This window comes from Dasypus novemcinctus, chromosome 6 (genome assembly GCF_030445035.2).
Source record: "Dasypus novemcinctus isolate mDasNov1 chromosome 6, mDasNov1.1.hap2, whole genome shotgun sequence".
Lineage (NCBI taxonomy): Eukaryota > Metazoa > Chordata > Mammalia > Cingulata > Dasypodidae > Dasypus > Dasypus novemcinctus.
The window spans coordinates 59,729,409-59,752,691 of NC_080678.1; the positions used below are offsets into that span (position 1 = coordinate 59,729,409).

General features: G+C 37.2%; 1 pseudogene; it reads left to right on the top strand.

The window, feature by feature from the left end:
- Positions 1-21,661: 21,661 nt before the first annotated feature.
- Positions 21,662-22,908, top strand: LOC101412065 (ubiquitin-like modifier-activating enzyme 5; annotated as a pseudogene).
- The last annotated feature ends 375 nt before the right edge of the window (positions 22,909-23,283 follow it).

Here is a 23,283-nt window from a genome sequence, read left to right on the forward strand (position 1 = left end):
CTAAAAAGCAAAATTGGCAGAAGCCATGAAACATGGCCGAGCAAAATAATGCCAGACTATTTCACAACATTTCACACTAGCTTTCTACTGATGAGCAAGAATTATTTTTTAGAAGAATCCTTTATTGGAACCTCTCACATATTTGTTGGACTCTGAAGTTAAAATTAAAAGCAGACAATAATACCCAGACTAGGCAGTGGTGCTGAAAATCGAGTGTCTGTTTTCTAGGGTTTCTATAACAAAGTACCACAAATATGTGGCTTAAAACAGAATTTATTGTCCCACGATTCTGGAGGTTAGTAGTCCAAATTCAGGATGTTATTAGGGCCATGCTCCCTCTGAAACCTGTAGAGGGAAGTCCTTCCTTATGTCTTGCTAGCCTCTAATAGTTTACCAGCAGCTCTTGTATTCCTTGGCTTGCAGCTGTAGCACTTCAATCTCTGCTTCCTCCCTCACACTGCTGTCTTCTCTCCAGGTCTGTGTCTTTTCTCTCCTTCTTATAAGGTCACCAGTCATATGGGATTAAGGACCCAGCTTACTCCAGTATGACCTCATTTTTAGTTTAACTAAACCCATCTGCAAAGATGCTATTTCCAAATATGGTCCATTTGTGGAATAGGAGTGAGGGGTGAGGTGGGGTAAAGAATTGGTCATAACTTTTTAGGGGATAAAATTCAATGCATAACAATGAGCATACTCATATTGCTAGTAGGAACTGAAATGGCTGTAGTAACTTTTCTGAAAGGTAATTTGGCAGATATTTTAAAAGTGTGAAGACTCTACAGCAATTTCACTTGTAAAAGAGTTTTAAGAACAGAATCTTGTATAATAAACCTGTCTATAATGGTATCACAATGGCAAAAGTTAAAAATATATTAAATACCCAACAATAGGGAACTGTTTGGATAATCTGTATTATGTCCTTAAAATATTCTGCAGTCAGTAAAATGATACAGATAAATGATTGCAATTCGCTGATAAGAAAAAATAAGATTACAGAGCATCCACAGCACACTTTCAGTTACTTGTAGTAACATCAAATATCTAACCTAAAGCTAGATGAACATATCTGGGAGGTAGGACTGTAGGAACTATTTGATATTTTCTTTCATGTTTTCCATTTTTTCTATAAGATATTATTAAATTCAAAGATTAGAACTTGAACTTTCCTCACAAATGTTCTACTCTTTCAGTAAGTATCTTGTGTTTGATTCTGATTAGAGAAGATACTGTGAATACTGAGTTACTCCTGAATTTCCCAAGAACTACAAAAAAATAGATACTTACTGACCAAAATTCTTTTTCCATTCGAGGAGTACTGACAGGGAGAACTGTGTCTGGAGCAGAAAAACCCACAAGGATTTGTTGAGTGGAGGAATAAATAAATGAGAAATAGGGATAGCTGTGCCAATTTCAGAAATATTTAAACAGAACAGAAAATCCTAAAGCAATACTTTAAAACATTCAAAAGAAAGAATAGGACATCAGTAAAAGAAAAATCCATATTCTGTTAAAATACCTTTTTCTTTATGATCTTCTTTCTACATAATGAATTCACATTAACATTTTTAACAGTTCACATGTATAGGAAAATGTGAAAGCATGCACCACTGTGCTTGACGGAGTAGAAACTCAGTGACAATTTTAATTTTTTTATAACTGAGGACTTTTGCAAATAAAACTTTCTCACATGAAATGATACAATTTGGTAGGAAATTGTAAGGACAGCAGTTTTCGAGAGCATCTTTCAGGTACCAGACACTATTTTTTAAGTATTCCACATTTACTCTTTTTATGCTCACAATAACTCTGATGTGGGTATATATATATTTTTACTATTTTATTGATGAGGAAACCAAAAGTTGAAGGAGTTTATCTGAGGTCATACAGCTATTAAGAAACACAGCTAGAATTTGAACTCAGATGGTCTGCTCTAAAGCCCAGGCTCTTAACCAGTACCAAACAGAGCTGGAGCTTCATCAATCTAAATATTACTATATCCCTTAGGTTAAAGATTTTTTTTCAGTTGACTTGGAAAAGCCAACTTAAGTTCCTGAATTAAACTTTTTCATGAAATCCCCTGACTTGGAAAAGAGCTTAAGTTCCTGAATTAAACTTTCTCATGAAATCCCCTAAAAATATTTGAAAAATGTAATATCTATGTTTTATGTTTACATGTGGAAGTATAAAGGATTAGATCGATAAAACTGAAAATCAGTTGTTTTAATGTTAAAATAGTATAACCTCTTTCTTGATTAAAGAGATCGAGTCTAGTAAATAAATTTAATGAATCAAGTTTATGGAATAACCTCACTGTTAAGATTCTTAGGCTGTTTCTTTTACCCAACAGTATGCCTTCTACCTAGCAATATATTACAAAATACATTATCATAAGCCCCTTGCATTTAAACCTATTTAGCAAGTCACCTTTATACAATGTATACTGTGTTTTACGAATGTTTTCACATTCTGATTTTAGTTGACTTTGCTTTAAATCTTCAAATTATACCTTATGTGGGGACAACTATATTCTAAGTTACCATTTACTATTAACAAATGAGGGCTGAATGGTTTCAATCTCAAGAAAAAAAAATATGGTATAATTATATCATGGATTCATCCTAAAGAGCTAAAAATAGCTGAGACACACACACACATGAAAGATGCCTAAACTCAGCGTCTTGAGTGATTGTTTTTCTTAAAGCACAACATTGGTGAACTCACAGCTTTGAGGTAAAGCTTGGAATCAGGGTGGATTTTTTGCAGTTGTACGTCTTAGGTTAGAATTCCTGGCACAAAGCCAGGGCTTCAGAAGTGACAGTTCTGTTACAGCCATGTATTGAAGGGCATGAGCTTTCAGTGTGCTTGTGTGTGAAACTATTTCAGCCGACTTGTTAATTCAGGATGCTATCATTAGAGTGCAGTGGAGAAGTGTCTGGTGCCATGAGGAAGAAATTTTACATGCCAGGTTAGGATCATGAAGAAGTCAAGGTAATGAATTTTTAGTCCCATCTGTACTCGACTGTATTTTCAAAAGTTGTGATCATTTTATAGCTTTCTCTAAGCAAAAGTGGTTCCCACCTCAGCTCATTATCTGAGTCACCTGGAAAACTTTTAAAATACAGATTCCTTGGCTCTTTCCAAGAACTATTGAATCAGAATTTTGTGGGATTGTGCCTAGATATCTGTACTTTTTAAAGCCCCACTGTCAATTGAAATTTTACATCTAATTTTGGAAACAAATACTATACATCCTTTAATCAAAATGCTTTACTCCCAACAAAATGGCCATGTGGAGGTTATGTGGAGGGAACAAAACTATTGGTTAAGCACTTGCCATGTGCCAGCCGCACAGCTAGGGAATAATAGAATGATAATAGATTAAGATGCTCATGGTTCCAAGCCTACTTTAAGTCATTGCTAATAAAAATGGTAGTTTTAATTTTTAGAAGAAATAGAGTTTATTTTACAAGTTTGCAGATACTGTGAGAAAATTCATTTTACCGAATTTCAGGTTTGGACTGAGGGAAAAGTGAAACAGAAACAAACTAAAGCACTTGCCTAAAGTCACCATCTAAATCAGTGGCAAGCTAGTGACAAGAACCCATCTTTAAAAAAATTATTCTACCCTCCACTTATTCAAGCCAGAAACTCTCATTAACCCAGCCACCCCCAATCATCAAGGCCTTGTAGATTCTCTCTCTTGAATGTCTATTTTCCTCCACTATATTCCAGGGTAACAGAATCTCTCACTCCCTGTTTTAACGAGTGCACCCGCTTTAAGCTATTCTGCACCCAGGTACCAGACTTAGAGTCTAACCTGGTCATGTCTCCTTATCTACCTAAAACCCTCCAAGGCTTGGCAGTGACCATCAGATCTTTCCAAATGTGGCCAGTGCAAGTTTTCCACCATCTAAATCTCTTCTACTTCAATCTTATGTCAACTATCTTCCCTCTGTGGCTCTGCTTTCATCAAGCTAACCTTTATTCAGTTCCTAAAATATACCATGCCCCTTCCTGCTTCAGAGGTTTTGTCTGTCACTCTTTTTCCCGTAACATTGCTTGGAGTAGTTCCCTTCTGAGCTCATCAAATCTCAGCTTATCTCTTACAGGGAAGTCTGCCCTGCCGGACAACTTACTGTTGAGTGCTCAGGTGTTTTATGCAGTCTTATGAATCCTTTTTCAGAGCTCTTATTTCAATGCTAATGAGTTATTTTATATTTATTAAATACGTCTTCCTCATTAAACATGCAAGGGTCTTGTTTATCTTTCTATTCACAGCACCCAGTTCAGGGACTACCCTATAGTAATGTTGCTCAATGAAGATTTGTAGAGTGAATCAATAAAGTCCCGTGATTTCTCCCCTGAATGGATTTGCTTCTATAGAATTCATAATATACATCATGTAGCAAAAGGCTCAATAACTACATTTTTTTTTTCTGTTAAAGCACTATTTAACTGCATAAAATAATTCTTTTAACTTACCTAGTTCTTTGTATATCTGAAACAAAGTCCTCAGAATTGAATAGAACTGTATACAATAATTGCTTCCTGATTTGCATCACTTGTCATTATTGTTGGATTTGATAATTATATTATCCAAATACCATATTAAATGAAAAGCAGGATTTAATCAGAAAGTATTAAATTATTTTCTGTCATTATTAAATAATTCCATCCATTTTGCTGTTTGTTTTATATAACAGTTAGATGGTTTTGAGAGGAACTTGATAGTTGGTTTACCTTATTCAGATTTTCCTAGAGAGAAATTTTGTCTTCAATTGTAGTCCACATTCACTGAGATTAAGTGACCACATAACCCCTTCTTTCTCCGAGGATAGATCATACACAAATGCGTCCACTAGTGGAGAATTTCTCTTTTTATAGAGTGGAATAATATAGTCAACATCTGGATTGAAATTCAGGTAATAGCCCCAACTAAAAACAAATTTTAGGGATGCCATTAATCAGCTGTTCCCAAACTTGTCTGCACATAGGAATCACTTGGGGAGCTTCAAAAAATATTGGCGCCTGTGACCTGCTCCCAGTGATTGTGATTAATTGGCTAGGGGTGTTCCCTGGGCCTTGGAAGTCTTTGAAGATTGGCAGGTGATTCGAATGCATGGACAAGTTTGGAAATCACTGCCATTAGTTTCTCTTGGCGTCAAAGTAGCAGAAGTATTGCTGTTTCTGCCTTGATTTTAGAATAGATTTGTGAAATGACATGTTGACTCTGAAACTGAAATTTAGGCCTTGACATTCTTAGACTTGCCTGCAAAGGATAGCAGCTAGGAGTGGGGATACTCAGGGCAATTCTGAACTTGGGAATCTTCCATAACCTTTGTGCCAAGACTGGGACCGATTCCAAGAGAAGTTTGATAGAAGGCATGCCACTGAATGGGAAAATGAAAAGGACTAAGAACTATATATATATATACACACACACACACACACCATATATATGCACACAAACACCCCTTACCCTTCTCACACCCACACCAACCTCCAAAAACATAGCTGGGTTGAACAGGATAAATTATAACTCTGTACTAGTTAAAGGGTGGGGTTTAAAAGGAATTTAAAATGGTATGAATTATTAGCTGAAGAGATCCAGCAAAGGCTCTAGCAAAACACCAGTTACATGATTTTGTAACAGAGAAATTGTCCTAGAGGGAATTTACTCATTTACACCATTATTAGTATTACTGTGGGACTTCCCAAAATTCCCAGAGCATAGGATGCAATTAAAAACCAGTGGTTTCTGTGTCTAAATGGACATTTAAAAGACCGTTGAAATTCTGAAAAGCTGTTGTCTTAAAAATGACAGAAATCAGTGTTCTAATGACACATATTTAAACATCTACTGTGGTCATAAAGCACTTGACAAGCTGTTTATGTTTCTTTTTCTTTTTTTTTAATGAAGGGGCAGACACATATGCCACTGCTGCCAGGTGACACAGGCCTGTTATAGAGGGCACAGAGAGTGTATAGAAAGTTGTTTAAGTACCAAAGGAAAAAAAACAACAGTAAACCACCTGCTTAAACTAATCTCTTGTGTCTTCTAATTCTTTGGACACTAGTCTTTAAATAATTGAAACTTTATCTCATTTGAGGTGGGGAAAATATACACAGGTGGCCCAACGTCTAATTATTTCAGTCCCAAAGAAAGGCACAGGTGTCAAAATCTTAAGGATTCTGGCCCTTCACTTAATGCATTAAATCTTGTTTTGTGTGTGCGCGTTTTTTTTCCTTTCAAACAAGACACCAACTGCCCTGTTAATCTAGAGTGATGTTGTGGCTGTTTTTACTGTGTGTTCTCATTTATGCTAACTTCTCGGTCCTCTGAGTTCCTGCTGCTGCTTTGGAAGCCTTTAATGTTCTCGAGGAAGCTGGTTCTCTATCATGGCTCCTTGTTGGGTCACTTAAGGAGCTCTACAAACTACCAATGCTCATGCCCCATGTGTGGTTTTGTATTAATTGGCCTCTAACTCCTTTTTATGAACCAAATATGTTTTGGAGAGTTTTCAAAATGCTATGTGGAAGCATGCCACATTCTTTGATAAAGGTTTCATACTTTGCTGTAGCACAGATATTCCTGGGTTACTAATCACTTCCCGCTTGATTGACAGTATGTTTCCAATTTTTCATTCTTGCAAGCCATGTGGCAGAGAGCATCCTTATATATTCTTTGTGCATACACACAGATTTTGCTTGAAATACATATTTAGAGTCTTTCGCTTTAATATTTGATAGATACTGGTAATTACCTTCCAATGGGCTCTGCCATATTGTATTCCTACCACCAATGTTGGAGAGGGGACGCCATTCTCACAACTTTCCTACCAGAAGATATTACTGATCTTTCATTTTTAACAAATTAACAGGTGAAAGTTGCTCATTATTGTCTTAATATGCTTTTCATTGCTATCAATGAAGTTGACATCATTTAAAATGTTTATAGCCCATTCCTATTCCTCTTCTGTCTTTTATTAGGGAATTAAACTCTCTAGTCTATGACAGTGGTCTCCACACCATCATTCTAATTAAACCCAATCTCCTTGGCAGGATTTTCACATTTCTACCAGGAGTCAATGCACAGTTATTTACTACCGCATTAAGTTGTCTGATGATGTTTATCTTCATTTCACAATCCTATTAATGATTTGTGTATTTCTTAAAGTGGGCTGTCGCCATCAGAACCACACAGGTGCTTACATAAAATGTGAACTCCATAGTCTGGGTGAACCACAGTATCTGGGCAGGATGTCAAAAAAGCTGCATTTTAATTAACCTCTCATAAAATTCTTATGAACAAAATCTTCATAAGGAGTTAGATTCTATACATGCTCTGGACTTCTATTCATTTTTTTTTTTACAAGCAAAGTGGAGAGTATGTTGGATTAAAGAAGAATCAAGGGAATAGATGTGGCTCAAGTGATTCAGCTTCCATCTACAGTAAGGGAGGACCGGGATTCCATCCTGGGGCCTTCTGGTAAAGGCGAGCCAGGCCCACCCAGCCCATGATGCAGCAAGATGATGATGCAGCAAAAAGAGAGACTCAGGGGATAGTCAAGACAAGACGTGACAGAAACCAGGAACTGAGGTGGTGAAAGTGACAGAGAAACTTTCTCCCACATCAGAGGTCCTGAGGATTGAATCCTAATGAAACCTAAAGGAGAAAACAAGAAGAGAAGACAAAAAGAAACAGATACAGAAAATCATATAGCCAATGGACAGACAGCAAAACAGCAGGGTGGGGGGGAGGGGGAGAATTAGTTAAAAAAAAAAAAAAAGAATCAAGATCTTAAATTCCCATGGAATAAAAAAAAAAAAACGACCCTGAAACAGAGGTTACATTTAATGACATTCTTAAGATATCTCCATGTGGCAAGGACACTGGAAAATTTACATTTTAAAATGCTATAATAACTTGCTTCCCGAAAAAACTCTTAAGCAATTGCTATGTTTCCATAATTAGTAGAAATATTTTAATCTCATGATATTTCTTTTAAAAAAATTTGTCTGTGTAGCGTGCTAATTGCTAGCAGGAATTCCCTGTATGAAAAAGAGGATGAGGGAATGGAGGAAGGGCAATGAGATATGAATCCAAGCCTGACAGAATATGCTCCAACCAGGAGACAAGACAGGAGGTCTGGAGGACATCTGCCAAAAAGAGATGTCAACAGGAACAAGAGCCAAATGGGAGAGGACAGAGAAGACATGGCGAAGCTAAGAGAGACTAAGAAAACATGGTATAAAAAAATCTGGGAGCGGGGAAAGTAGTAGTAAAGAAACCTCATTAAAAACATCTAGAATAACAACAGCAACAAAACAAAACATAGGACTGTACAATGCACACAGTGAAAAAAAAAGCATATAGTACATTCCCTTTAATTTATAGTAACTACTTAATTCCCAGTGAAATAATTTTATGATTGAGTCCTTCATTGTGACCAAATTCTATGATTTTTAACTAACATTTTGGTAATCGTTGGCATTCATTCACATTTCTGTTCCATTTTTGGGGGTGATGTTTGTATAAATTATCACCCAATTGTTATTTTTGCTATTACAGATGCTTTCATTGATTAATTATCCTAGATGTTAAACTCCGAAGGTCCAAAAAAGTGGAAGGAAGCTTTGGAAACAAGAAAGGTTTCCGATTAGAGCTTTACTGTCAATGCTATAGTAATTTTAGAGGCATCTTCATTTTTAGTCTGTATTATTTAACATGAATTTTCTAATGACCAAGGTGTATAATGACAAATAATATTAAACAGAAAATATATAACTGATTGTATTGAATGAAGAGCCACATCACTAATTTCGAGGCATTGTATGAACTGAGGTGGTTGTAATTTCAATAAACAGTATTGTTCTTTTTCCATGACTGACTCATATCTTAATAAATATTGTGCTGATTCTTATACCCATCTCAACTTTAAGCCTCTCTTATCTTCCTTCTACAAAAGGAAGCAACAGCACCTAGATAGGACATAGGATGATAGCTTCATGACAGAATGTCATGAAAACAAGAGGGCAGAAAAGAGCTTATAATTTCTTATGCTTGTTTGAGGAAAATCACAATGAAACATTCACATAGTTCAGTGAAGGACTCATGTGGATCACGCTACACATATGCATATAAACTCATGCAAGCTCACAGATTCTAATTTCATACATTTATCACCTTACAACTTACAGAACATCTCCAAAATATTTATTGATTCTGTCCCATATTTTGAATTTCATTGATGTATGTTTAGTGATAACCTTGAACTTCTAATTATAGGCTGTAATCTGTATGTTATTTGTTCTTCATTATTAAGTTTATAAAATAAATGCTGTTAAATTACCTCAATATGTTTCCAAATTAAAAGCATTTTAATGGCTGCTGCATATTCCTGGATTTAAAGTCTGAACCAGAACTAGCTACACTAAAAGTTGTTAATTCTCCCTGTAACTTTTACCTTATAAAATTTTATATTAATTCCTGTACTGTGAAAAAAAAAAAATGATCTGCAACAAAAACCGAAAATAGGGTTTATAGATAATCCTTTTGTTATCTATTGAAGGAAAGATTATTTAACTATATAGAAGTGTAATTACATTTAACTATCTTTGTTATATCCTTATTTCACCAATTATTAAAAAAAGAAAAAAACTCAGAACTTAGAGGAACATCTTAGGGTGATGACATACTTGAAGAATCCTTTGGTGTTATAGAGACATAGGTTCAAATCTTGACTCTATGGTAATTTTTGTCTTGTTTTAGTAGCTGCGTAAAAGGGGGTAGCTGGGCAAAACCTACCTTGCATGATTAATGTAAGGAGTACATGAGAATGAGATAATATATATGAAAACAGAGAGCCTGGTGCTTGCTAATGCTAATGTTTATCAAGTCTTTAATACATGCTAGGTACTATGCTAAGATTTTATATGGATTCAGCTCTCCAAACTACTCAATGATGTAGGTATAATTAGTAGGTCTAGTTTAGGTAACTTTCCCAATATTAGATAGCTAATCAGTAGTAGAGTCAATATTTAGACTTAATATTTAGACAGAAAAAGCATGGTTCGAGAATCCAGGCTCTGGACTGTAACCAGTTTTTCCCCAACTGGTATAGTCAAGTAGACAAGCCCTTTGGACCCAGACGAGAATCTGTATCTAGCTTTACCATGGATTAACTTTAGCCTTAGGCAAGTTACTTAAACTTTCCAAACTTCAGAGGCAAGAGAATTCCACTCAGAAGGATTTTATTGAAGAGAATATAATGAAGGGGCTAATCACAGAGGCATGGTCAGAGTTGAGGGAATCATGGAAGGATGTTGAGAAATATCTCTCAGTAGGAAAAATGGCAGGAAGCCATTGTAACTCAGAGGCTTGAGGGGCCAAAGACAGAAATAGCATTAGATCAAAGGGAGATTCAGGGCTATGGGGCAGGGAGTGCCCAGCAGGAACGCAAAGGCAGGGAAGGAGGGAGGGGAAGAAATATCTGAGAGAAATAAAAAGTTAGAGAAACACTAACTTAGGATATGTGTGTATCTCTCTCTCTCTCTGTATGTGTGTGTAGTTAGAAAACAAGGGTAAATAAGAAAAGGACTTAATCACAAGGATTTTACCATCTAGTGAGAGGTAAAAAGTTGATAAACAGAAACATTTCAATATGATAAATGCTATCATGGCAGTATGCAAAGGATGATCTATGAGCTTTTCAGATTGTCCAAAGGATAAGACCATTTGACAATATAAAGTGGCCATAAAGTCCAGAAGCATAGGTTATTTCATCATATTGGAATATATCATAAATAAACCATGTATTGTACATATTATGCATTCTATTCACTTTTTTTTCCAGACTAGGTAGTTACCCTGTTGATTGCAACAAATACAACCAGAAATTGCCTTGGTATAATATGAGGGATGATAATAGATGCAGTTAAAAAGATTGTGGTAGGTCAGGCCACAAAAATTGCTTGTTTGTCTATAATCTAGATTTCTACACCTATATTAGTGGGTATCTGGGGTGTCCACTACAACCTTAACTTCTATAAAATACTGATATTTTCATTTCATTTCTTAGAATAAAGGCATGAATAATAATAATACACGGTCCCACTCACCCTGTAGTATGCCCTTGGTCCATGCCTCAGACCGTGTACTTTCTTTGTTTTCTTATTTCTTAACAAACTCTTTACTCCCTTGCCTACCCAATGGCATGCCCTTAAATTCTTTTATGTGACATAACCAAGGACCCAGAAGCCCAGAACCCAGAGCTATCTGGTAGCATTATTTGGCAAGCCAGGACAGGAGATAGAAAGGTGAGTGGTGCTCCCCCAGCACCCAAAGAAGACTGTCTGCTCATACCTAGGAAATCAGATTTGGTGTTGACCTGTTACAAATTAGGTAACTGTGGAAGATGTGGACTAAATTGCTGCCTGGTGGAATTCTTGACCTTTGGGGTTGAACATCCACTCTTCCAGCCCAGCAGCCACTGGAGTCATGTTATCTCTGAGGACTGGGGGTGGGGGGGGGGTGGGGGAGGCCTCCCACCTCAACTGTTGAGATTCCTAAAAGCAGCAATTCATGAGAGAAACATCTCCCTGAGGCTTCAATGACCTCAAATGAATGCCTTATTAGTCATGTGGGAATTTCATCCAGTTCCAACCAGGGTGCCAGACCTGTCTCCCCTCATCCACAATAGAATAGCTAAAGGGTTTTACACCTTGTCAGGTAGGGCCTACTCCCCCTAACCAGCAGGAATTAGCTACAGAAGAGTGACCATTGACCTTCACCATCCCCTTTAGAATGAGGGTATAAACTCTCTGAGGGGGGAGTTAATATAGGGAAAGGGAAGACTTGGGTCACAGCTGAAGACCCAGCAGACAACAGGTTAAAAGACAACATGGCTGACAGACAACATGACCATGAGTCCCCATCCAAAACCTTCCTGAGGGATCCTGCAAGACACTGGAATGAGAATTTCATTTGGAATGAGAATCTCATTTAGAATGAGAATCCATTCAGGGTCAAGGGAAAGCTCCATATATCCTCAAAAGTTCTCACCATTGGCCCCCTGAGAAATGACAGGTGGGGCAACTAATCAGAAAAGCTAACACACTTTAAAAAGCCCTGACCTGGGGTCCCACCTGTGCCGCTCACCCTGCCATATGCCCATGGTCCATGCCTCAGACCATGTACTTTTCTGTTTTTTGTTGTTGTTGTTTTTTTTTTATTTCTTAATGAACTCTTTACTCTCTTGCCTACCCTAAGATAATGATGATGATGATGATAATAATAATAATACAGTTCCCTCCAGGCTTCATTCACTGGGTAAATCCAGAGTGATGTTAAGAATAATAAGCCAAATTCAACTGACTTTAACCCCAATTTCTCCCATAAGTATTTCCAGGGAACCAAGGGTCATAGTCTCATATCTTGTCACAAATGAGCCACCTACCACATGACACTCACCTGGGCAATGTTGCTATGTTTTCTTGGTACCTCAGCTTCCTTTGGGTCCAGAAGTCTTGACTGGATGTGTCTTCCCCTCCTTCTGAGAACTTTTGTATCTGCTGATCGAGCACTTCTGCCTCCTCCAACTCCTGCTGCAGTCTCCCACTGGGCACTTTATTTTTCCTATTGCCCTCCACTAGACACCACCACTGTTAGTAAGTTCCCATGTGCTAAACTGTGGACATTCTGGGATGCAAAATTTGAGAGAATACATTGTTCTATTGCAGTAGGCGGTAATGAATCAGTGCTTCTTGTGCCCAAAGTTTTAAACTTGCCTATACTATAGAGCCTATCGTCAATCAGCTCCCACTTGCCTAGGTCCAGAGAGAGGTTGATCACAATATAGAAGGAACCGTGAAAAACCTGTAACTTTTTGTGAACTATCCTGTTATTGATTTAGCATCACCTAAGTCTTATTTCATGAAGTATCTCTAGGTCCTTTCAGTTATTTTTATTCTAAATTGATAGTAAAGTCTCTGTTTTATTTGAATATTCAACTTATAGTTAGGATAATAGTGTATTGCCCATCTCAAATTGTGAGAAACATTAAGATATGTTTATAACAATATTAAGTAGGATAGTAGATTTCATTAGCAATGTCTCCGAGAATTGAAAACAGTTGAGAAGTTTAGTAGGTAAATTTTAGCATCTGCCCAGTCAATTGACAATGACTGCTCCTTTCTCAGGCAGCTGACATTTATCTACAAGAGTGAGCCGGTCCATACCAATCACAACAAATGAGATTAGGGATGGGCATTTAATTCAAACCTGGCTAATCAGATTCTATTTCCAAAGGTTTGAAATAGAGGTTCCAGAAGGAGCAAGTGAATCTCTGCATTTCACTGGAACTGTGTATTTTATCAGCTGGGTTTATTTAATTCAGTGACATATGCTAATCAAAGAAAGTTGATATGGATAGGCAGAGAGAGAGACTAGGACAGAGAGACATAGAAAAGGAGAAATGAGCAAGTCCTAATAATTTTCCAAAAATTGAAACTAGCTCCTTTTTGAGAGATAAGGTTCTAAAATAAACTCTATGATAAAAATCCTTCTTCCCTTATTTATATTTAATTAGGTTTCTTGCTTGCAACCAAGTGACTGATTAATACAATGGTAAGACATTATTTCTTCTGTGCCTCTGTTTTGGAATGAGGAAAAAATCTTTACTGGCACCACCTGCAATCTACTTCCCCACAATTTGCAGAGATCAAACAAGAAATAGATAGGAAAAGTGTAGAAATAACTGTATATTGTTAGCTATTACAAATTACCTTTTTTAAAGAAACAAATCAATTTATTGATATACATCAATAAAGTATACAATTCATCCAAAGTATACAATCAATGGTATTTGGCATAATCACATAGTTGTGCATTCATCACTTTAATCATTATTAGAGCATTTTCATTATTTCAATAATAATAAACAAAAAGCAGTCAGACAAGAAAATTCTTCAACTCTTAATCACTCTATGCATTCCCACTGTGTGTAGCTGCTATTTCTAGATATTCTATCCAAAGTGTATAATCAATGGCTTTTAGTATAATCACAAGGTCGTACAATCATCATCTCAAAAATTTTAGAACAATTTCTTTACTCCAAAAAGACTCTACACCACTTAGCATTCCTTCCTCAGACTTACATAACCACTAATCTCCTTTTATCTTTATAAATTGATTAATATTTACATTTTATATAAATGGAATCACAATTTGTAGTACTGTGTCTGGCCTCCTTTACTCAGTATAATTTTTTTCTTGTCTAACATTAATACTTTTTAGTATTAATTTACATTTATTCAGCTTCAAAGAGAAAAAGTCTTACACATGCAATTCTACTCATATTCCTATTTCACATAATTTATTTATATTTCACATAATATATTTAGTTCAAATTAGGGCAATCATACAGTATTTGTCCTTTTGGGTCTGGATTGTTTCACTCAACATCATTTCCTCCAGGTTCATTCATGTTGTCATGTCTCATGACTTCATTTCTTCTTACCACTGTATAATATTCTGTCATGTGTATACTCGACAATTTGCTTAACCATTCATCAGTTGATGGACACCTGGGTTGTTTCCAACTGTTGGTTATTGTGAATAATGCTGCTATGAACATTGGTGTGCAGATGTCTATATGTGTCACTACTCCCAGTTCTTTTGGGTATATACCTATCAATGGTGTTGCTGGGTCCCATGGCAAGTCTATATTCAACTTCCTTAGGAACTGCCAAACAGTCCTCCACAGTGGCTGTACTATTCTGCATTCCCACCAACAGCGAGTAAGTGTTCCTTCTCCATATCTCTTCCAACATTTACAGTTTTCTGCCCTTTTAATAGTGGCCAGCCTAATAGGTGTGAAATGATATCTCACTGTAGTTTTGATTTGCATTTCCCTAATCACTAGTGATGTTGAACATTTTTTCATGTGTTTGTTTGCCATTTGTATTTCTTCTTTGGACAGTTGTCTTTTGCCCATTTTTTATTAGATATTTGTCTTTTTATTGTTGAGTTGTATGATCTTCTTATACATCATGGATATTAAACACTTATCAGATATGTGATTGCCAAATATTTTCTCCCATTAAGCCAGCTGCCTTTTCACCCTTTTGACAAAGTGCTTTGAGGTGCAAAAGTGTTGAATTTTGAGGAGGTCCCATTTATCTATTTTTTTCTTTTAGTGTTTATGCTTTGGGTGTAAGCTCTAAAAACTTACCACCTACCATAAGATCTTGAAGATGTTTGCCTATATTTTTTTCTAGGAGTTTTATGGTTGTTGTTTTAAAATTTAATCCTTGATCCATTTTGAGTTAATTTTTATATAAGGTGTGAGATAGGGGTCTTATTTCTTTCTTTTGGATATGGCTATCCATTTCTCCCAGCACCATTTGTTGAATAGATTGTTCTGGACCAGCTGGGTGAGTGAAACAGTCTTGTCAAAAATCCCTTGACTATATATGTGAGGGTGAATTTCTGAGTTCTTGATTCGGTTTCATTGGTCAGTCTGTCTGTCTTTATGCCAATACCATGATGTTTTTTACCACTGTAGCTAAGTAATATGCTTTAAAGCCAGCAAGTAGGAGGCTTCCAACTTCGTTCTTCTACTTTAAGATGTTTTTTGCTATTTGGGGCCTCTTACCCTCCCAAATAAATTTGATTATCGGCTTCTCAATTTCTGGGATTTTTGTTGGGATTGCAGTGAATCTGTAAATCATTTTGGGTAGAATTGACATATAAACAATATTTAGTCTTCCAATCCATGAATATGCACTGTCCTTCCATTTATTTAAGTTTTCTTCAGTTTCTTTTAGTAATGTTTTGTAGTTTTCTTAATGTAGGTCTTTTACCTCCTTGGTTAAGTTTATTCCTAAATATATGGTGCTATTGTAAATGAAAATTCTTTTCTGATTTCCTCCTCAGATTGCACATCTAGTGTATAGAAACACTATCAATTTTTGTGTATTAACCTTGTATCCTGCCACTTTGCTGAAATTGCTTATTAACTCTAATAGCTTCATTGTGGATTTTTCTGGATATTCTAGATATAGGAATATGCCATCAGGAAATAGTGAAAGTTTTACTTCTTCCTTTCCTATTTGGGTGCCTTTTATTTTTTTGTCTAGTGTAATTGCTCTAGACAGAACTTCTAGCACAATATTGAATAAGAATCATGACCGTGCACATCCTTGTCTTCTTCCTGATCTCAGTGGGAAAGCTTTCAGTTTTTCACCTTTGAGTACAATGCTAGCTGTAGGTTTTTCATATATGCACTTTACCATATTGAGAAAGCCTCCTTTTATTCCTCTCTTGTGGAGTGTTTTTATGAAGAAAAGGTACTGGTTTTTGTCAAATGCCTTTCTGTATCAATCGAGAGAATCATGCAATTTTTCTTCTTCAATTTACCAATGTGGCTTATTGCACTCATTGATTTCCTTGTGTTGAACCACCCTCGCATACCTAGGATAAAACCCACTTGATCATGGTGTATAATTCTTTTAATGTGCTTTTGGATTCTGTTTGCAAGTATTTTGTTGAGGATTTTTGCATCTATACTCATTAGAGATATTGGTTTATAATTTTCTTTTGTCATAGTATCTTTATCTGGTTTTGTTATTAGGGTGATGTTTGCTTCAGAGAATGAGTATCATAGAATTCTTTCCTGTTCAATTTTTTAGAAGAGCTTGAGCAAGATTGGTATTAGTTCATCTTTGAATGATTGGTGGAATTCATTTGTGAAGACATCTGTTGCTGGGCTTTTCATCTTTGGGAGGTTTTTGATGACTGTTTCAATCTCTTCACTTCTGATTGGTTTGTTGAAGTCTTTTATTTCTTCTAGTCAGTGCAGGTGGTTCATGGGTTTCCAGGAATTTGTCCATCTCATCTATATTTTCTAGTTTTTTTGCATACAGTTTTTCATAGTATCCTCTCAAGATCTCTCTTATTTCTATGGTGTCAGTGGTAATGCCCCCCCCCCCATTTCTGATTTTATTTATTTCCATCTTCTCTCTTTTTCTTTGTCAGTATATAAGGATTTGTTGATTTTGTTGATCTTCACAAAGAACCAAGTTTTTGTTTTGTTGATTCTCTCTATTTTTTTTTTGTTTTTTTTTGGTTCTTGATTTCATTTATTGCTGCTCTTATTTTTACTATTTCTTTTCTTCAGCTTGATTTGGGATTAGTTTGCTGTTCTTTTTCTAGTTCTTCCAGGTGTCCAATTAGATCATCAATTTTAGCTCTTTCTTCTTTTTTAATGTAAGCTTTGAGGGCTATAAATTTCCCTCTCAGTACTGTCTTTGCAGTATCCCATAGGTTTTCATATGTTGTGTCCTCATTTTCATTTGTCTCAAGATATTTCCTGAATTCTCTTGTAATTTCTCCTTTGATCCACTGATTATTTAAGAGTTTGTTGTTTAATCTTCATATATTTATGAATTTTCCCTTTTTCTGTCTATTATTGATTTCCAGCTTCACCCATTATTATCAGAGAAAGTGCTCTGTATAATTTCAATCTTTTTAAATTTATTGAGACTTGTCTTGTGACCCAACATATGGTCTATATTGGATGAGGATCCATGAGCACTTGAAAAGAATGTGTATCTTGCTGTTTTGGGGTGTAATGCTCTATAGATGTCTGTTTGGTCTAGTTCATTTAACATGTTATTCAGGTTCTTTGTTTCTTTATTTATCCTCTATCCAGATGTTCTATCCAATACTATTATTGTAGAGACATCCTTTCTCCCTTCAGCTTTGACAGTGTGTGCATAATGTATCTTGGGGCACTGCGATTAGGTGCATAAATATTTAGAACAGTTATTTTTTGTTGTTGAATTACCCCTTTTACTAATATAAAATTACCTTCTTCATCCCTTATAACTGTTTTGCATTTAAAATTTTGTTTGATATTAGTATCACTATTCCAGTTCTTTTTTTGGTTACTATTTGCAAGGAGCTTCTTTTTCCAACCTTTCACTTTTAATTTGGTTGTGTCCTTATCTCTGAAGTGGGTCTCTTATAGACAACCTATAGATGGGCCATATTTTTTAATCCATTCTATCAGTCTGTGTCTTTTGATTGGGGAGTTCATGTCATTAACATTCAATGTTATAACTTGAAATGTATTACTTCCTTCATCCATTTTGAACTTTGGCTTCAGTTGTTATATCATAGTATAGTCTATCTTTTTACCCTTTCTAGTATTCTTCATTTGTACAGTCTTCTCCAGGTTTCCCATCCTTGTTTTATCCTGTCAAGCTGGAGCATTGCCTTTAGTATCTCTCGTAATTCTGGTCTTTTGGTAACTATTCTATCAGTTTTTGTCTGTGAACACTTTGAACTCCCCTTCATTTTTGAAGGAAAGCTTTGCCAGATACAGAATTTTTGGCTGGTAGTTTTTTCTCTTTCAATATCTTCAGTACATCATACCACTTTCTTCTCTCCTCCATGGTTTCTGATTAGAGGGCGGCACTTAAACTTATTCAGTTTCCCTTGTATGTGATGCTTTCCTTTTTCTCTTGCTGCTTTCAAAATCTACTCTTTAGCTCTGATATTTGTTGTTCTGAATAGCAGGTGTCTAGTGGTAGGTCTATTCAGATTCAGATTTATACTGCTTGGAGTGCAATATCTGCTTGAATATTGATAATTTATGTCTTTCATAAAGGTAGGGAAGTTTTTGGTCATTATTTCCTCAGATATTCTTTCTGCCCCTTTCCATTTTCTTCTCCTTCTGGAATGCTGATAATGTGCATGTTTTTGGGTTTCACTTTGTCATTCATTTCCCTAAGATGCTGTTCCATTTTTTCCACTCTTTTCTCTTCCTGTTCTCTTGTCTTTTCCAGTTCAGATGTTCAGTCTTTGAAATCACTAATTCAGGCAATTCAAATCTGCTCTTATGTGCCTCTAATGTATTTTTAATCTCATCCATCATGTCTTTCATTCTCATAAGGTCTTCAGACTTTCAATTTTTTCTTTATTCTTACTCAGTGTCTTCTTAATATCCTTTATCCTTTAGTCATATTTTCTTTCAATTCTTTAAATTGATTTAGGGGAGTTGTATGATTATCATTGATTAATTGTCTTAAATTCTGAATCTCCTCAGTATATTTGGTTTGTTTCTCTGGCTAGGTCATCTCTTCCTGTTTCATAGTATGACTTGTAATTTTTTGCTGATGTTCAGGCATCTGGTATGTTGGTGAATTTACTCTAATGACCAATTTCTCTTGCCTATTATTATTTTTTTCATAGCTCTTTGATATTTGGTTCAGCTTATCCTAAGTCTTTAAAATTACCCAGCTTAAGTTACCAAAACTGTGCCAGGGACTCACTAATGCAGTGCAGACATTCTTCCAGGGATGGAGTAAATAGAGCTCTAAAAGCAGTTTTTGTCCATCTAGTTTCCAGACTGACCAGATGGCACTTGTTGGTGCACCTTTCCATGGAAGTGTATCTTTGCAGGTTTTCCTTTGTTTTCATCTGGTCAGAGCTGAGATTCAAAGTGGGCTCCGCTGACCAAATTCATTGAAGAACCTCCCCCAAGACCCACTCCCTTTTCCCTTGTAAGAGCTGGCAGGAAGACATCTCTCCTCCCAGTCAACTGCAATGTACTAGGGGTTTTACTCCCGCTGAATATCTCGGTGATGGGGGAGGGGAGCCCTTTCTAGTAGCCAGGAGGGTTAGTAACTCATAGTTTGCTGTTTCAGGTTCTTCATCTCTTGTCCCTCACCCTCCTGGGAGTTGTGAAGCCCTGTCCTATTCTGCAGACCCCCAAAGCAGGTCTCTTAGGCAGCCTTTGGCTCTTTCTCCATTGCTTTAGTGAAAGCGCTGAGCCTTATCTGCCTAATCTGACACCATGTTCCCACAACCCCACAAATTACCTTTTGAAGAGAAAATCCAAAGCAAAAGTGTTGTGAAGAAGAGGAAATTACATCCACTTGGAAAGACCAAAATGGCTTCTTTGAAGAGGTGGCCTTAAATATTTGGTAGGGTTTTGGACAAGCTGAAATGGAGATAGAGAAAGGCATCCTGACAGAGGTAGCCAAGAAAAAACATCTAAAGCAGAAAAATGTTCATGCTGTTGTGGGAAAAATCAAAGTTGTTGCTTTTGACTGGATTTTAAGAGTTGAGTATAAGAGTGCTTGGAATATAAATCTTGTTATTATGCTGATAGTAATTGTGATGGTTAGACTAATGTGTAAACTAGGCCAGGTAATCGTGCAATTTTTTGGTCAAGGAAGCACTGGGCTAATTGTAATACAAGGATGTTTATGGACTTTAGTCATCAGTGAGTCTACTGCATAAGTGGCTGATTACATTTATAATCAACTAGGGAGATTGCTGTCAGCAATAAGTGATGTTTTATCCAGTCAGTTGAATGCCTTAAAAGGGGAAGTGATTTCAGCATTCAGCGAGTTTCTCAGCTTGTCTTTGGACAGCCAACGACTCCTGGGAACTCATCAAGGACCTTCATCGGACTTTCATAGGGGCTCCTGATTTGCAGCCTGCCTATGGAATCAGGACTTGTGCATACCCACAGTCATATTTAAATGAGAGAATTTTATAAAATCTCGTACTATTTACAATATCTCCTGTTGATTCTGTTTCCCTAGAGAACACTGACTGATGCAGTGATGTGAGCTCCTAATCATAAAATGCTTCCTCTGAATATAGTACTACATAGCAGGACCTAAATTGCTGAGTAGACATTTTCACAATAGATCCTCACAGCCATCCTAAAAAAAGGTACTCTTACTAGCTCAAATTTTACAGATGAAGAAATTGAAACTCAGATATATCAAGCAACTTAAGTCTCACAGCAGTTAAGTTTTGGAACTAGGATTCAATCACAGGCATTTTGAGTCCAGAGGCTGTGCTCTCAACAATTAAACTATACTGCCTCCCACAAGCTGTTGTAGAGATAACAAGTTTGTATTTAATTCAGGAACTAATGGAGAATGACAAGCTTCATTAGGTACCTTGGCAGAAGTGTGTAGGATGAATGATTAGAGTGAAAATTATCCAAGAGGTGGAAGATCATTTAGAAGTCCATTACAAATACTAGGTCAGTACCTGAAAGAGATTAGGAGATGAGTGTTTAAGTCCATGATACTTTTAAAAAGTATTGGTGCCCATCAATATACTTACTATATTAAAGAGTACAAGGAGGGAGCCTCGAGAAGAAAGAGGGTGGAGAGAAATGGAGAGAGATACCAAAAGTTTAAAAAATAACGTTCCCATCTTTACAGGGCTTAACATACTTTTAAGAAGTTCATTGCAGAGAGATTTAAACATATGGAATGATTGGAGAGCAATTGAAGGCCACTGGGAATGGTGTGAAGCAAATTCCTGGTGAGGGAGGCCTTGGTGAAGGGTGAGAACAAAGGAAAAGAGTGGATGAGTAAAGGGTGGGAGGCCTCGGAATCACAGAGTGATGATACTAAAGACATCTTAGTTTTCGTTGAGGAGAGCGATGGCCGCCACGCGCCGGAAGTGGAACCGCGGGGAGGTGGAGACGTGTCGCTGGGCCCTCCCCTGACTGAGCCGAGAGGCGGGCGGGGCCTCCTCACTTACCCCGGTGGGCAGAGCCGGCCGGCAGCGCGGGGCGGCGGGGAGGCCGGGAGGAAGGCCTCGGCAGCAGCGGGCCCGACCATGGCCGAGTGTGTGGAGCGGCTGCAGCAGCGGGTGCAGGCCCTGGAGCAGCAGCTGGCCGAGCAGAGGAGCCGGCGGGCCGTGGGGGGCGCCCACGGAGGGGTCGACCGGCCCTGCGTGGAGCAGATGAGCTCGGAAGTGGTGAACTCCAACCCCTACAGCCGCCTGATGGCATTGAAGCGAATGGGAATTGTAAATGATGAGAAAATCCGTACTTTTGCTGTAGCAATAGTAGGTGTTGGAGTTGGTAGTGTGACTGCTGAAATGCTGACAAGATGTGGCATTGGTAAGTTGCTGCTCTTTGACTATGACAAGGTGGAACTGGCCAGTATGAATAGACTTTTCTTCCAATCTCATCAAGCAGGATTAAGTAAAGTTCAAGCAGCTGAACATACTTTGAGAAACATTAATCCTGATGTTCTTTTTGAGGTACACAACTACAATATCACCACAGTGGAAAACTTTCAACATTTCATGGAGAGAATAAGTAATGGTGGGTTAGAAGAAGGAAAACCTTTTGACCTAGTTCTTAGCCGTGTGGACAGTTTTGAAGCTCGAATGACAATAAATACGGCTTGTAGTGAACTTGGACAAACACGGATGGAGTCTAGGGTCAGTGAAAATGCAATTTCAGGACATACACAGTTCATAATTCCTGGAGAATCTGCTTGTTTTGCGTGTGCTCCACCACTTGTCGTTGCTGCAAATATTGATGAAAATACTCTGGAACGGAAAGGTGTTTGTGCAGCCAGCCTTCCTACTATGATGGGAGTGGTGGCTGGAATCTTAGTACAAAATGTGTTAAAGGTTCTGTTAGGTTTTGGTAGTTAGTTTCTACCTTGGATACAATGCCATGCAGGATTTCTTTCCTACCATGTCCGTGAAACCAAATCCTCAGTGTGAAGACAAAAATTGCAGGAAGCAACAGGAATGTAAGAAAAAGGTAGCAGCACTACCCAAACAAGAGGTTGTTCAAGAAGAGAAAGAGATAATACATGAAGATAACGAGTGGGGTATTGAGCTGGTATCTGAGGTTTCAGAAGAGGAACTGAAAAATTCTTTGGGTCCAGTTCCTGACTTACCTGAAGGGATTGCAGTGGCATATACAATTCCAAAAAAGCAAGAAGATTCTGTACCTGAGGTAACAGTGGAAGATTCTAGTGAAAGCTTGGAAGACCTCATGGCCAAGATGAAGAATATATAAATAATGGACTGGCAAATATTTGATTTCCTATGTTTAAGCTTATTCCCTTGCAGTTAAAAACATTTGTTTTAAGACCAGTAAAACTTGGGGCAACATCAACTGATGTATAAATTTTCACTGAATTGTTATACTTTTTGAAAATGCTTTGTTGCTTCATGCTCCCTTCCCCAACCAATTCACTCTCCTGAAACTCATGTTCCACTCTAATAAGTAAACGTCAAAGGATTATTATAGGTGTTTATGAATTTTACTGAAAACTTCATCAGTTAAATGTTTTGACTGATTTGGGGGGGGGGGGCGGGGGGGTTGTGAGAGGGTGAAACAGGATTGATCTGATGCTGTAGTCTTCCTTTTCCAAACACCCCTTGTCTTGTGTTGCCTGAGGATCATGGATAATAAAGTAGTATGTGATCCTCAA